Raw genomic sequence first — 13,066 nt, 5'->3', positions numbered from 1 at the left:
ACCTAAGCAACTTAATGAGATTATCTCAAAAAAAAAAAAAAAAAAGGCTGAGGCTGTAGCTCATTAGTTAAGAAAAGTGCACACCTGGGTTCAATACCCCAATACCAAAAAAAAAAAAAAAATGGATTGTCTTCAGTTCTTGCTTTTAAGAAAGTATGCTTTCTTTAGGTCATAGGTATATATAGTTTTAGCTTACACAGTTTCAGAGTTTTATAAAGTGTTTTTGTCCCACTTTTTTTTTTTTTTTTTTGGACCCAGGGATTGAATTCAGGGGCACTTGACACTGAGCCACATCCCCAGTCCTATTTTGTATTTTATTTAGACATAGAGTCTCACTGAGTTGCTTAGCGCCTCATTGTTTCTGAGGCTGGCTTTGAAGTCTGGATCCTCCTTCCTCAGCCTCTGGAACTGCTGGGATTACAGGCATGCACCACAATACTCAGCTTTTTGTACCACTCTTATAAAAGAGTGCACAACCTTGTGAAACTAATTTGTATTTTCCTGATAATTATAGAGCAGATTTTCCTGGTTTTTGGCCATTTGAAATCCTCTTTTTAATAGTGACTGTCTGTTGAAGGGTTTTGCCAAGTTTTCTATTGGGTATATCTTTGATTTGTGGAAGGTTTTTGTTTTGTTTTGTTTTGTTTTGTTTAAACCAGAGATTAAACTACTCAGGGGCACTCACCCACCCATTGAGCAACATCCCCAGCCCTATTTTTTATTTTATTAGATAAAGGGTCATACTGAGTTGGTTAGTGCCTCGCTTTTTGCTGAAGCTGGCTTTGATCTTGAGATCCTCCTGCCTCAGCCTCCCAAGCTGCTTGGATTACAGGCATGTGCCACCAAGAGGCTGGTAAGTTTCTTAGGGCCTCATTTAGTTGCTAAGACTGGCTTTGAACTGGCAATCCTCCCACCTCAACCTCCTAAGTCACCATGATTACAGGCATATGTTACCACACCTGGCAGTAGGAGCTTTTATATTTACTTATGTGTTTAATTTTATAATTTGTTTTACTCAATAATTTATCCTTTCCTATAAGTACATAAATGATCTACTTTATTTTCAGTCCCTTTAGAAATATTTTAATGAATAGATGTGACAAATGGAATATTTCATTCTTACCCACACCAATTTCTATGTATATGTGAGTCACGTAAGTATTTCATATACTGAGTCAACGTGGAAGTCCATCTTGAAAAATAGCACCAGCAATTGTGTCAGGAATAAATATTCAAAAAGAAGTAAACCTTAAAGACACTTGAAAAATGAAAAGGAATTCTTCAGAATTGAGAAGGTTGAAAGGGCCTTTATATTCCACAAACAGCACACTAATCACAGGGTATTAGTGATGATATTGTGACAGAAGCAGGTAAGTGTGATTTGTATGAAGCAATGTGGAACATTTGAGATTTCTTTGGAATGCAAGAGTAATAAGTCAGCCAGAAGCTCATTAGGAATAAATATTGGCAAAGGCTACTGTTTTTAATGAAGTTCTGTACAGGAATTCTAAATTAAAAAAATATATATATGAAAACCTAAACTGAACAATTTGTCTAAAAAAAAAAAATATGTTCCTCAAACCTCCTTGGAGAGTATAATGATCAGTAAAACTGGAGTCAATTAAAATGTATTTTCCTGGATGGAGAAGAGTGTGGATTGAAGGGATGTATCATTGTTTATTTCAAACCTGAAATGAAAAGCTAGAATCTGCTCTGTTTAAAATATTATTGAAAAGTCATGAACATTTACAGACAAAATATGCAGAATACATTGTTTCAAAGGTATAGCTTTGAAAATATGCATACCTAAATATCACCCTCTCCAAAAAAAAATAAAATAAAAAACATAAAAGGAACAAAAAACAAATAGATAAATTATACCTACCTCATTTTTAAGTCTATTTCAGTCATTCACAGCTGAAATTATATGCAAATTGTTCAATTAATTTTTTCTTTACAATCTTTACTACTTTGCAGCAGGCTGCTATCAAAGTTACCAATGACCTCCATTGTGCCAAAGGAGGTTGTCAATTCCCTTTGCTCATCTTTCTTCTTCCCTCTCATTCTGTGTCATGTTGTCACCGCCCACCCCCCACCCCTCCTTCCTTCCTTCTTTTTTCTCTTCCTCTTTCTGTCTGGTTTGTCTGTGCAATGCTAAAAGGCTTCCATAGATCTAAAAACATCTGTTCTAACAAAGAGAAAAACTGTGTGAAGAGGGGCCTGAAGTTGTACCTCAATGGCAGAGCACTTGCCTAACACATGTGAGGCAAGGCGTTTGATCCTCAGAAACACATAAAAATAATACAAAATAAAGATATTTTAAAAATTGTGAGAAAAATATAGATTCCCATCAAGATCAGATGTATTTATACTTATATAAAGATATATTTTAAGTAACATAAATCCAAAGAAAATTAAATCCAGTGATAAAACTACCTGGGTGGAATTGCAGAGTCCTGTGAAAACTATTAGGTACACAAGCTGTAGGTTTGGGCTGTGATATCTGTAAGTCCATTTAGGGGATTGATACATTGATACAAAGAGAATTCATTCCCACCACAATAACAGACAACATTGTCCTCTGTCAGCCCCTTAAGTCAATATGCAAATTCCAACCATCGAAGAAGAAACTACCCCAAAGACTATAATGGTATGCTTCATTTTTAAAGTGGGGAAGCTAATTTACCTAGAATATTTGAATTTAAATAATTGAATTCATTAATTAAAAGAAATTTATACATATTTAGTATAATAAAAATGCATGTTGTTTGAAAGAATTTACCATATTCAACCAGTCTCACTGTTAATGTAAGTTGTATCATTGAATTTGACCTCATCTATTAAATTTTAAATTGAAATGACTTCCTATATTTATGTATACTATATAATCAGAATATGTAAAAGAAGTTAAGATTTTCCATAATTATAAATTAAATTTATTATATTTTTAAGAATTAATTTTAAGTACTTAGGAAAGTTTGTTAGACAGATAAAGTATTTAAATTTAATATATATTAATTTGTAAATTTATAAATAATATTTAAATGTTTATATTATTTAATCGACTGTAGTATAAAATAAGATACAATTATGAAAGATTCCACTAGTTATTGTAAAAGATTACTTGAGTTATAAAAGAATAAAAATGTATGGTAAACTTTCAGACATTAAAGAAGACCAAGTTTTTTTTTTTTTTTTTAATTTGTAGCTTTAATCGATCAAACACTAATTATAAAAATTAAGGTAAAACTTTCGATAGTTTTCTATATACAAATCTGCCCATAATGACCAAAAAAAAAAAAAAAAGTACGACACTGTCCTCTCAAACTGATTGGCAATCCTTCTCAATCTTTTTTATCAGCTGCTCAGTGCCCTTCACCAGACCTGGAGATGTTGGACTATCCCAAGCCCTTTCCTTTGGCTCTGTAATCTCTTCTATTCTATCTCTTGAGGTGATTTCAAACTCTGGGTAACATCGTTATTCTAGCAAAAACTGGCTGGACACTCACCAAATACATTTTGTGTTGTCCTGGACACACAGCTAGACTTCCTTTCTTGGTTCTCTTGAAGGTAAGTAGGTCCTCCATGTTACTGTGTGAAAGCTAATAAAGTAAGAGAGGAGTGATGCATGCTACTTCTAAGTCTATCCCATAAATAGCACTCTCTCTCTCTCTTTTTAAGGTGGATACACAATATTTTTATTTCATTTTTATGTGGTGCTGAGGATCAAACCCAGGGCCTCAAGCACGCCAGGCCAACACTCTATCACTGAACCACAACCCCAGACCTCCCCCTTTCTCTTAATCCCATTCATTTGGTTGAACAAAGAAGATCTAGCAGAGGATTCAGAGGCCTTGGAACAGAACAAACAGCTCAGATTCCTAAATCATTGCTAAAGGCCAACAATAATGCCAAACTGAACTTCAGAGAGGTAAAAAGCAAAACAAAACAAACAACCCCATTTTTTAGCACAATGAATTTATCTGTTATAGAAGCTGGTGTCACTAAATACAATTGACCTTGATGAAAACCTGCATTTGTTTTTCCATGTCTGTTTTCAGACTAGACTTTTTCCTTGAGATTCAAAATTAAATGTGTATTTCATTAGGGCTTCACCTGGAAGTTTGTTAGCACAAAGTTGTTCTACTACCCACTGCCCAACAAATTCACCATCTGACTCTTCCTGTACTTCACTGTTTGCCCTATTTGAATAAATGAGAATTCTTTCCACTGCTATTCAGGTGAAAACCTAAGTAAGTCATTTTATATTTCCTCTTTTATTCAAACTCAGTTACTACTACTTTAATTCTGAAAAAGCCCCAAAAGATCATGTCATATTTTGTTTGAAAACTTTTGCCTTTACTCCTTTTTCCCTCTACCAAATAAGGATTAAACTCTTCATCAAGATGTAAAAATTTTCCCCAAACCTTATAAGAAACTATTCTGCTAGTGGTTACTTGATAACCTGTGCCTCTAGACATAGTTAATTAGATGAAGAATAGACATCTGATTCATCACAGAAGGGTCTCTTTACTAAGGTGTAGAATGTAAAGTGACTGCATGTGTCACCTTCTGCCCACCACATCAATGGGATAACTGAGAAAACAGGATTAACTAGAAAGTAGAATAAAACAAGTACCCAGAGAGAAGCAGTGACAATAATTGATATGGAGTACTATCTTAATTCAGCGCCCTTAAAATCTTGGTTTCAACAATTCTTGAGACTCAGCGAGTCTGGCCCTTGTGTTCTGTGAGACATGTGTCCTTATAATGAGCAGGGGACTCTCTTGCTCCCTCTCTTTGTTGCTTTACCTGGAGTTGGTTTCTTTTGCTTGCCATATAAAATATTGAATAATTAACTCTACAGTCTCATCTCACATTTAGCACTACTCTCCCGCTCCTTGGTCCGTCTCACATCACTTGAACTTGAAATGGCATCTGGGACTGGATATATAGCTCAGTGGTGCAGAGCTTGCATAGGTTCAATCCCAAGCACCTTAAGAAAAAATAAGCAAATGGTTTCTTGAGCATTGCTGGCTGCTTTGTAGCATTAGGCATTAAAAACAAAAAACAAAAACAAACATGTCTCATTTGCCTGTTATGCTTAAAGCCATTTAATTCTCTGAAAATGTTCTATCCATGGCTCATCTTGAATATCACCTCTACATTGGACTGGATTGCTGCAAGAAGATGTTTTTATCCCATCTTCTGTACTGCCATAGTGCTCTATCTACATGATAGCAGAAAGAACATGATGTCATTATTAAAATATTTTCTTTTTAATAGGCTGACCCAAGGGCAGGAATGATGCCCAATTAATTGTGAATGGCTCAAGTGTAGTAGACTAACCAATGAAGAGTGTGTGTGTTTATCAAATGAAGGAAGGAGTACATAAAAGAAGAAACTATTCTAGACCTACCAATTATTGTTATAGTAGGTGACATCTACTTCAATTGCTTAATTTTTAAAGGATCTTGCTGGTGTGCTGGCTTGCTTGTTCAGGTTCTTCCTTAGCTCACTCCTTTGTATGCTTTATTAACTGTCTGCAATAAAAATTAAGAAGTGAGAGAAGGAAATGTGATCATCAGTTTTTCAAACATGTTATTTCTCTTCCCAAGCATTTTCCCAAGTTTTTATTTTGCTCCTACATTTAGGACTAGGCAATCTAGAGAGTAAGGTTAAATTCCTTGTGTATCTTTGCTTAGAAATTGATGGAAGGTGGATTTAAGGTTAGACATCTGCTGCAAATTAAAATCACTTAAAGTCACTCTTTTTCCTGGTGTCAGTCCTGTTGGATTAATAATTACAGATAGTGAAAATTTCCCTCAGTGATATTACTGTTTTCATTCTACATCTTTTAGAAGGCTCCTTGAAAAACACAATATTGATACCTATATTGACTGAATTATTAACCACAGAGAGAGCACTACTTAGAGCCACATGTTTTATGTATTTTATCATATTTACTCCATATATATATATATATATATATATATATATATATATATATACACACACACATACTATAGGTATATACTAAAATAGAACAAATTAGATTAAAAAAAACTATCACCTGGTTTCAATAATTGGTTTGATTATACCTTTTTCCTAGTTTGATAGATAGTAAATTTACAGCTTCTGTCGCAGGCTGGCTGGGCACAAAATCACGAGCCACTCAAGCAGGAACAAACTTTATTTTTTTTCTTATTGGTTGTTCAAAACATTACAAAGCTCTTGACATATCATGTTTCATACATTAGATTCAAGTTGGTTATGAACTCCCATTTTTATCCCAAATACAGATTGCAGAATCACATCTGTTACACATCCACATATTTACATAATGCCCTATTAGTAACTGTTGTATTCTGCTACCTTTCCTATCCTCTACTATCCCCCCTCCCCTCCCCTCCCATCTTCTCTCTCTACCTCATCTACTGTATTTCATTTCTCTCCTTGTTTATTTACCCATTCCCCTCACAACCTCTTATGTGTGATTTTGTATAACAATGAGGATCTCCCTCCATTACCATGCAATTTCCCTTTTCTCTCCCTTTCCCTCCCACCTAGTGTATCTGTTTAATGTTGATCTTTTCTTCCTGCTCTTCCTCCCTGCTCTGTTCTTGGTTGTTCTCATTATATCAAAGAAGACATTTGGTATTTGTTTTTTAGGGATTGGCTAGCTTCACTAAGCATAATCTGCTTATGCAGATTTTGCAGATTTCCCTGCAAAATCCATGATTTTGTCATTTTTTAGTGCTGCGTAATATTCCATGGTGTATAAATGCAACATTTTTTTTATCCATTCATCTATTGAAGGGTATCTGGGTTGGTTCCATAATCTAGCAATTGTGAATTGTGCCGCTATGAACATCGATGTGGCAGTATCCCTGTAGTAAGCTCTTTTAAGGTCTTCAGGGAATAGTCCCAGAAGGGCAATAGTTGGGTCAAATGGTGGTTCCATTCCCAGCTTTCCCAGGAATCTCCATACTGCTTTCCAAATTGGCCACACTAGTTTGCAGTCCCACCAGCAATGTACAAGAGTACCCTTTTCCCCACATCCTCGCCAGCACTTGTTGCTATTTGACTTCATAATGGCTGCCAATCTTACTGGAGTGAGATGGAATCTTAGGGTGGTTTTGTTTTGCATTTCTCTGACTGCTAGAGATGGTGAGCATTTTCTCATGTACTTGTTTATTGATTGTATGTCCTCCTCTGAGAAGTGTCTGTTCAGGTCCTTGGCCCATTTGTTGATTGGGTTATTTGTTTTCTTATTGTTTAATTTTTTGAGTTCTTTGTATACTCTGGATATTAGGGCTCTATCTGAAGTGTGAGGAGTAAAAATTTGTTCTCATGATGTAGGCTCCCTATTTACCTCTCTTATTGTTTCTCTGCTGAGAAAAAACTTTTCAGTTTAAGTAAGTCCCATTTATTGATTCTTGTTATTAACTCTTGTGCTATGGGTGTCCTGTTAAGGAATTTGGAACCCGACCCCACAATATGTAGATCAGATCCAACTTTTTCTTCTATCAGATGCAGAGTCTCTGATTTGATATCTAGCTCCTTGATCCACTTTGAGTTAACTTTTGTGCATGGCGAGAGGAGGGTATTCAGATTCATTTTGTTGCAAATGGATTTCCAGTTTTCTCAGCACCATTTGTTGAAGATGCTATCCTTCCTCCATTGCATGCTTTTAGCTCCTTTATCAAATATAAGATAGTTGTAACTTTGTGGATTAGTCTCTGTGTCCTCTATTCTGTACCATTGGTCCACCCGCCTGTTTTGGTACCAGTACCATGCTGTCTTTGTTACTATTGCTCTGTAATATAGTTTGAAATCTAGTATCACTATACAGCCTGATTCATGCTTCCTGCTTAGAATTGCTTTTGCTATTCTGGGTCTTTTATTTTTCCATATGAATTTCATGATTGCTTTATCTATTTCTACAAGAAATTCCATTGGGATTTTGATTGGCATTGCATTAAACCTATAGAGAACTTTTGGTAATATTGCCATTTTGATGATGTTAGTTCTGCCTATCCATGAACAGGGTATATTTTTCCATCTTCTAAGATCTTCTTCTACTTCTCTCTTTAGGGTTTTGTAGTTTTCATTGTATAGATCTTTCACCTCTTTTGTTAGGTTGATTCCCAAGTATTTTATTTTTTTGAGGATATTGTGAATGGAGTGTTTTTCCTCATTTCCATTTCAGAAGCTTTGTCGCTGATATACAGAAATGCCTTTGATTTATGCATATTAATTTTATATCCTGCCACTTTGCTGAATTCATTTATTAGCTCTAATAGTTTTTTTGTAGACCCTTTTGGGTCTTCTAGGTATAGAATCATGTCATCTGCAAATAGTGATAATTTAAGTTCTTCTTTTCCTATTTTTATGCCTTTAATTTCTTTCATCTGTCTAATTGCTCTGGCCAGTGTTTCAAGAACTATATTGAATAGAAGTGGTGATAGAGGGCATCCCTGTCTTGTTCTAGATTTTAGGGGGAATGCCTTCAATTTTTCTCTATTGAGAATGATGCTAGCCTGAGGCTTGGCATAAATAGCTTTTACAATGTTGAGGTAAGTTCCCGTTATCCCTAGTTTTTCTAGTGTTTTGAACATAAAGGGATGCTGTACTTTGTCTAATGCTTTTTCTGCATCTATTGAGATGATCATATGGTTCTTATCTTTAAGTCTATTGATGTGGTGGAGAACATTTATTGATTTCCATATATTGAACCATCCTTGCATCCCAGGGATGAATCCTACTTGATCATGGTGTACAATTTTTTTTGATGTGCCTTTGTATCCGATTCGCCAGAATTTTATTGAGGATTTTTGCATCTAGGTTCATCAGAGATATTGGTCTGTAGTTTTCTTTCTTTGAGGTGTCTTTGTCTGGTTTCGGAATCAGGGTGATGTTGGCCTCATAGAATGAATTTGGCAGAGCTCCCTCTTTTTCTATTTCCTGAAATAACTTGAAAAGTATTGGTATTAATTCTTCTTTAAAGGTTTTGTAAAACTCTGCTGTATACCCATCTGGTTCTGGGTATACAGGTCCTGGGTATACAGGTCCTGGTATATTTTCTTGGTTGGAAGTCTTTTGATTGCTTCTTCTATTTCATCTCTTGATATTGGTCTTTTTAAGTTGTGGGTATCCTCCTGACTCAGTCTGGGCAAATCATATGACTTAAGGAATTTATCGATGTCTTCACTATCCTCTATTTTATTGGAATAGAGGTTTTCAAAATAGTTTCTAATTGTCTTCTGTATTTCTGTAGTGTCTGTTGTAATATTGCCTTTTTCATCCTGTATGTTAGTAATTTGAGTTCTCTCTCTTCTTCTCTTCATTAGCATGGCTAGGGGTCTGTCGATCTTATTTATTTTTTCAAAGAACCAACTTTTAGTTTTGTTAATTTTTTCAATAGTTTCTTTTGTTTCAATTTCGTTGATTTCCGCTCTGATTTTAATTATTTCTTGCCTTCTGCTACATTTGCTGTTGTTTTGCTCTTCCTTTTCTAGGTCTTTGAGATGGAGTGTGAGCTCATTTATTTGTTGGTTTTTCCTTTTTTTGAGGTATGACCTCCAGGCGATGAATTTCCCTCTTAAAACTGCTTTCATTGTGTCCCATAGATTCCGATATGTTGTGTCTGTATTTTCATTTATCTCTAAGAATTTTTTGATTTCCTCCTTTATGTCTTCTGTAACCCATTGATCATTCAGTAACATATTGTTCATTTTCCATGTGATGTAGGATTTTTCCTTCCTTCTTTTATCATTGATTTCCAGTTTCATTCCATTATGATCAGATAAAATGCATGGTATTATCTCCACCCCTGTATATTTACTGAGGGATGCCCTATGGCATAATATATGGTCTATTTTTGAGAGGGATCCATGTGCTGTTGAGAAAAAAGTATATCCACTTGATGTTGGATGATATATTCTATATATGTCAGTTAAGTCTAGGTTGTTGATTGTGATATTGAGTTCTAAAGTTTCTTTATTCAACTTTTGTTTGGAAGATCTGTCCAATGGTGAGAGAGGTGTGTTGAAGTCACCCATAATTATTGTGTTGTGGTCTATTTGGTTCTTGAACTTGAGGAGAATTTCTTTTATGAACGTCGCAGCACCATTATTTGGTGCATAAATATTGATAATTGTCATGTCTTGTTGGTGAATGGTTCCTTTTAACAGTATATAATGACCTTCCTTATCCCTTTTGATTAATTTAGTCTTGAAGTCGATTTTATTCGATATGAGGATGGCCACTCCTGCCTGCTTACAAGGACCGTGTGCGTGGTATATTTTTTCCCAACCTTTCACCTTCAGCCTGTGTATGTCTTTTCCAATCAGATGTGTCTCCTGGAGGCAGCATATTGTTGGATTTGTTTTTTTAATCCATGTTACCAGCCTATGTCGCTTTATTGAAGAGTTTAAGCCATTAACGTTTAGAATTACTATTGATATATGGTTTGTACTTCCAGCCGTGTTTGATTATTTATCTTCTTTTAGTTTGTTTCTCCAAGATTAGCTTTACCCCTGCCCTCTGATTTTATAGAGGCATTTCCCACTGATGGTTTTGGTTATTGTTTTTCATTTCTTCCTCGTGTAGTGTTTTGCTCAAGATGCTTTGCAGTGCTGGTTTTCTGGCTACGAATTCTTTTAGCTTTTGTTTATCCTGAAAGATTTTTATTTCGTTGTCGTACCTGAAGCTTAATTTTGCTGGATACAAAATTCTTGGTTGGCATCCATTGTCTTTCAGTGTTTGAAATACATTGTTCCAGGATCTTCTCGCTTTCAGCGTCTGTGATGAAAAATCTGTTGTTAACCTTATTGGTTTACCCCTAAATGTAATCTGCCTCTTTTCTCTTGTAGCTTTTAATATTTTCTCTTTGTTCTGTATATTGGATATCTTCATAACAATGTGCCTTGGCATTGGTCTACTGTGATTTTGTGTGCTCGGTGTCCTGTATGCATCTGCAATTTGTATATCTCTTTCCTTTTTTATTTCTGGAAAGTTTTCTGTAATTATTTCATTCAGCAGTTTACTCATTCCCTTGGTGTTAATCTCTGTGCCTTCTTCTATCCTGATGCCTCGTAAGTTTGGTGTTTTTATGTTATCCCAAATCTCTTGGATGTTTTTCTCGTGATTTTTTACCAGCCTATCTGAGTTGGCTAGACTCCTTTCAAGATGATATATTTTGTCTTCATTATCTGACGTTCTGGCTTCTACTTGTTCCACTCTGTTAGTGATACTCTCAATTGAGTTTTTAATTTGGTTTATCGTTTCCTTCATTTCTAGAATTATTGTTTGATTTTTTTTTAATAATCTCTATCTCTTGATAAAGATGCTTAACTTCTTCTTTTATCTGTTTATGTAATTCATTTTCAATGTGATCTTTAAGGTTCTTTTCCATCTGTCTAAGGTGTTCCTTGAGTTCTTTATATGGCCATTTTTCTGATGACTCTAGGTCCTCCTGAATATTTAGGCTGTCCTTCATTGTTTGTACTCCTTTTCTTCCTTGCTTTTTTATGCTCATGTTACTTCTTGTTCTGTTTGACTGCTGAGTTACTGTTTACTCTTATAGATTTATTTGATGCTTGGGAGGAGAGATATTAGAAGGGAAGGGAAGAAGTCACAAAGAAAATGAGTGTAGGCAGGTAGAATTCAGGAAAGGGGAAGTAAGAAAATTGAAAAGAAATGAAAAGACAGAAGAAAAAAGTGAAAAGAAAGAATGAAAAAACGAAAAAATAAAAATTTAAAACCAAAAAAAATTATAGTGATAATAAAAAAATGGAAATTAAAGTTTAAAAAATAATAGTAATAATAGTAGAATAAAAAGAATTTAAAAAATTGAAACCATTAATAAGAAAGTTAAAGAACAACAACTACATCAACAACAAAAAGTGAAAATAAAATAAAATTTTAAAAAAGTACTAATAATAATCATTAAAAAAAATAATAATAATAAATGCAGTCATAGAGCTCGATTAACTTCTCTTGCAGTAGGTGGAGCTATGCCCACTGGGCCAGGCTTCTCTTCTTGATAGGTGGGAACCAATCACTGTGTCTCAGCTCTTCTTCCCAGACTGTGTGGGTCTCCAATCCTGAGTGCCTAGGGCCTTCTCTTGTGGTTCCTCAATCCAGGCCCCACTCACCTGTGACGCTTACCACAATACTGGCTACACGCTGGGTCTGCTGCTCCTGGAAGCTCTGTTTTCATGGATGCCTGGGCACACTCTCCCTGTTTGCCTCCCTCAGACCCTAAGTTTGTATGGCATGGAGCTGAGGGCCTCCAGCGAACTTGTTTGCCCTCAGGTAGCAACTCCCCTGGTAGCTGGTGCAAGGGACCTCTGTTGTCAGCACTGGTGGAAGCAATAGCCGGTAGTTCTGCACTGCAAGTCCCATGTCCCTCCTGATTCCCTGGGTCCAGCTATGGTGCTCAGTTGGCTTTTACCTCTGTGAGTTCAGGTGGGCCGACTAGTTATTTCAGCGGGATCATTATTGCTGAGTCACAAGAAGCAGGCAAACCAGAGCTTGAATGCAGCTGATTTGTGCTCAGTGTGTGTTTTCTGAGGGGCCCAGACTGTACGCCCTAGCCCCATGTTAGCTCAGCATTGCCAAGTGATCCTGAGCAAACAGGCTTTAGATAATTACAGCTCCCTATGTCCGTGCCATTGAAGAGGTCAGAGACTTGATCTCTCTGCGCCTGCCGCCATGTTAGACCACCTCAATGATATTCATGTTACCCTTACAGTTTCCTGGCATAAGCAAGAACTTGGGATTATACAAACTGCTGCTTCTGTTTCCAGTCCAGTTTTCTAGAACTGAAACCCTGCTGCCGTCGCCTCCACCTCTGGGCCATGCTCGGGCGCCGCGCTTGTCTGCGGCCTTAGCAGCGCCGCCGGGACCTCTGTCGCTCCTCGGCTAGGTGCCTGGCTCCTGGGGCCCAAGCGGCTGCCGCCGCGGCTCTCCGGCCCCCACCTCCGGAGCACGGGTCCCCTCGCAGGGGAATGCCGAACGACCCCAGAGCAGGCTTTGCCTAAAGGTGCAGCAGGGAACA

Source organism: Ictidomys tridecemlineatus, chromosome 4, assembly GCF_052094955.1.
Source record: "Ictidomys tridecemlineatus isolate mIctTri1 chromosome 4, mIctTri1.hap1, whole genome shotgun sequence".
Lineage (NCBI taxonomy): Eukaryota > Metazoa > Chordata > Mammalia > Rodentia > Sciuridae > Ictidomys > Ictidomys tridecemlineatus.
This window is presented reverse-complemented; position numbering follows the sequence as displayed.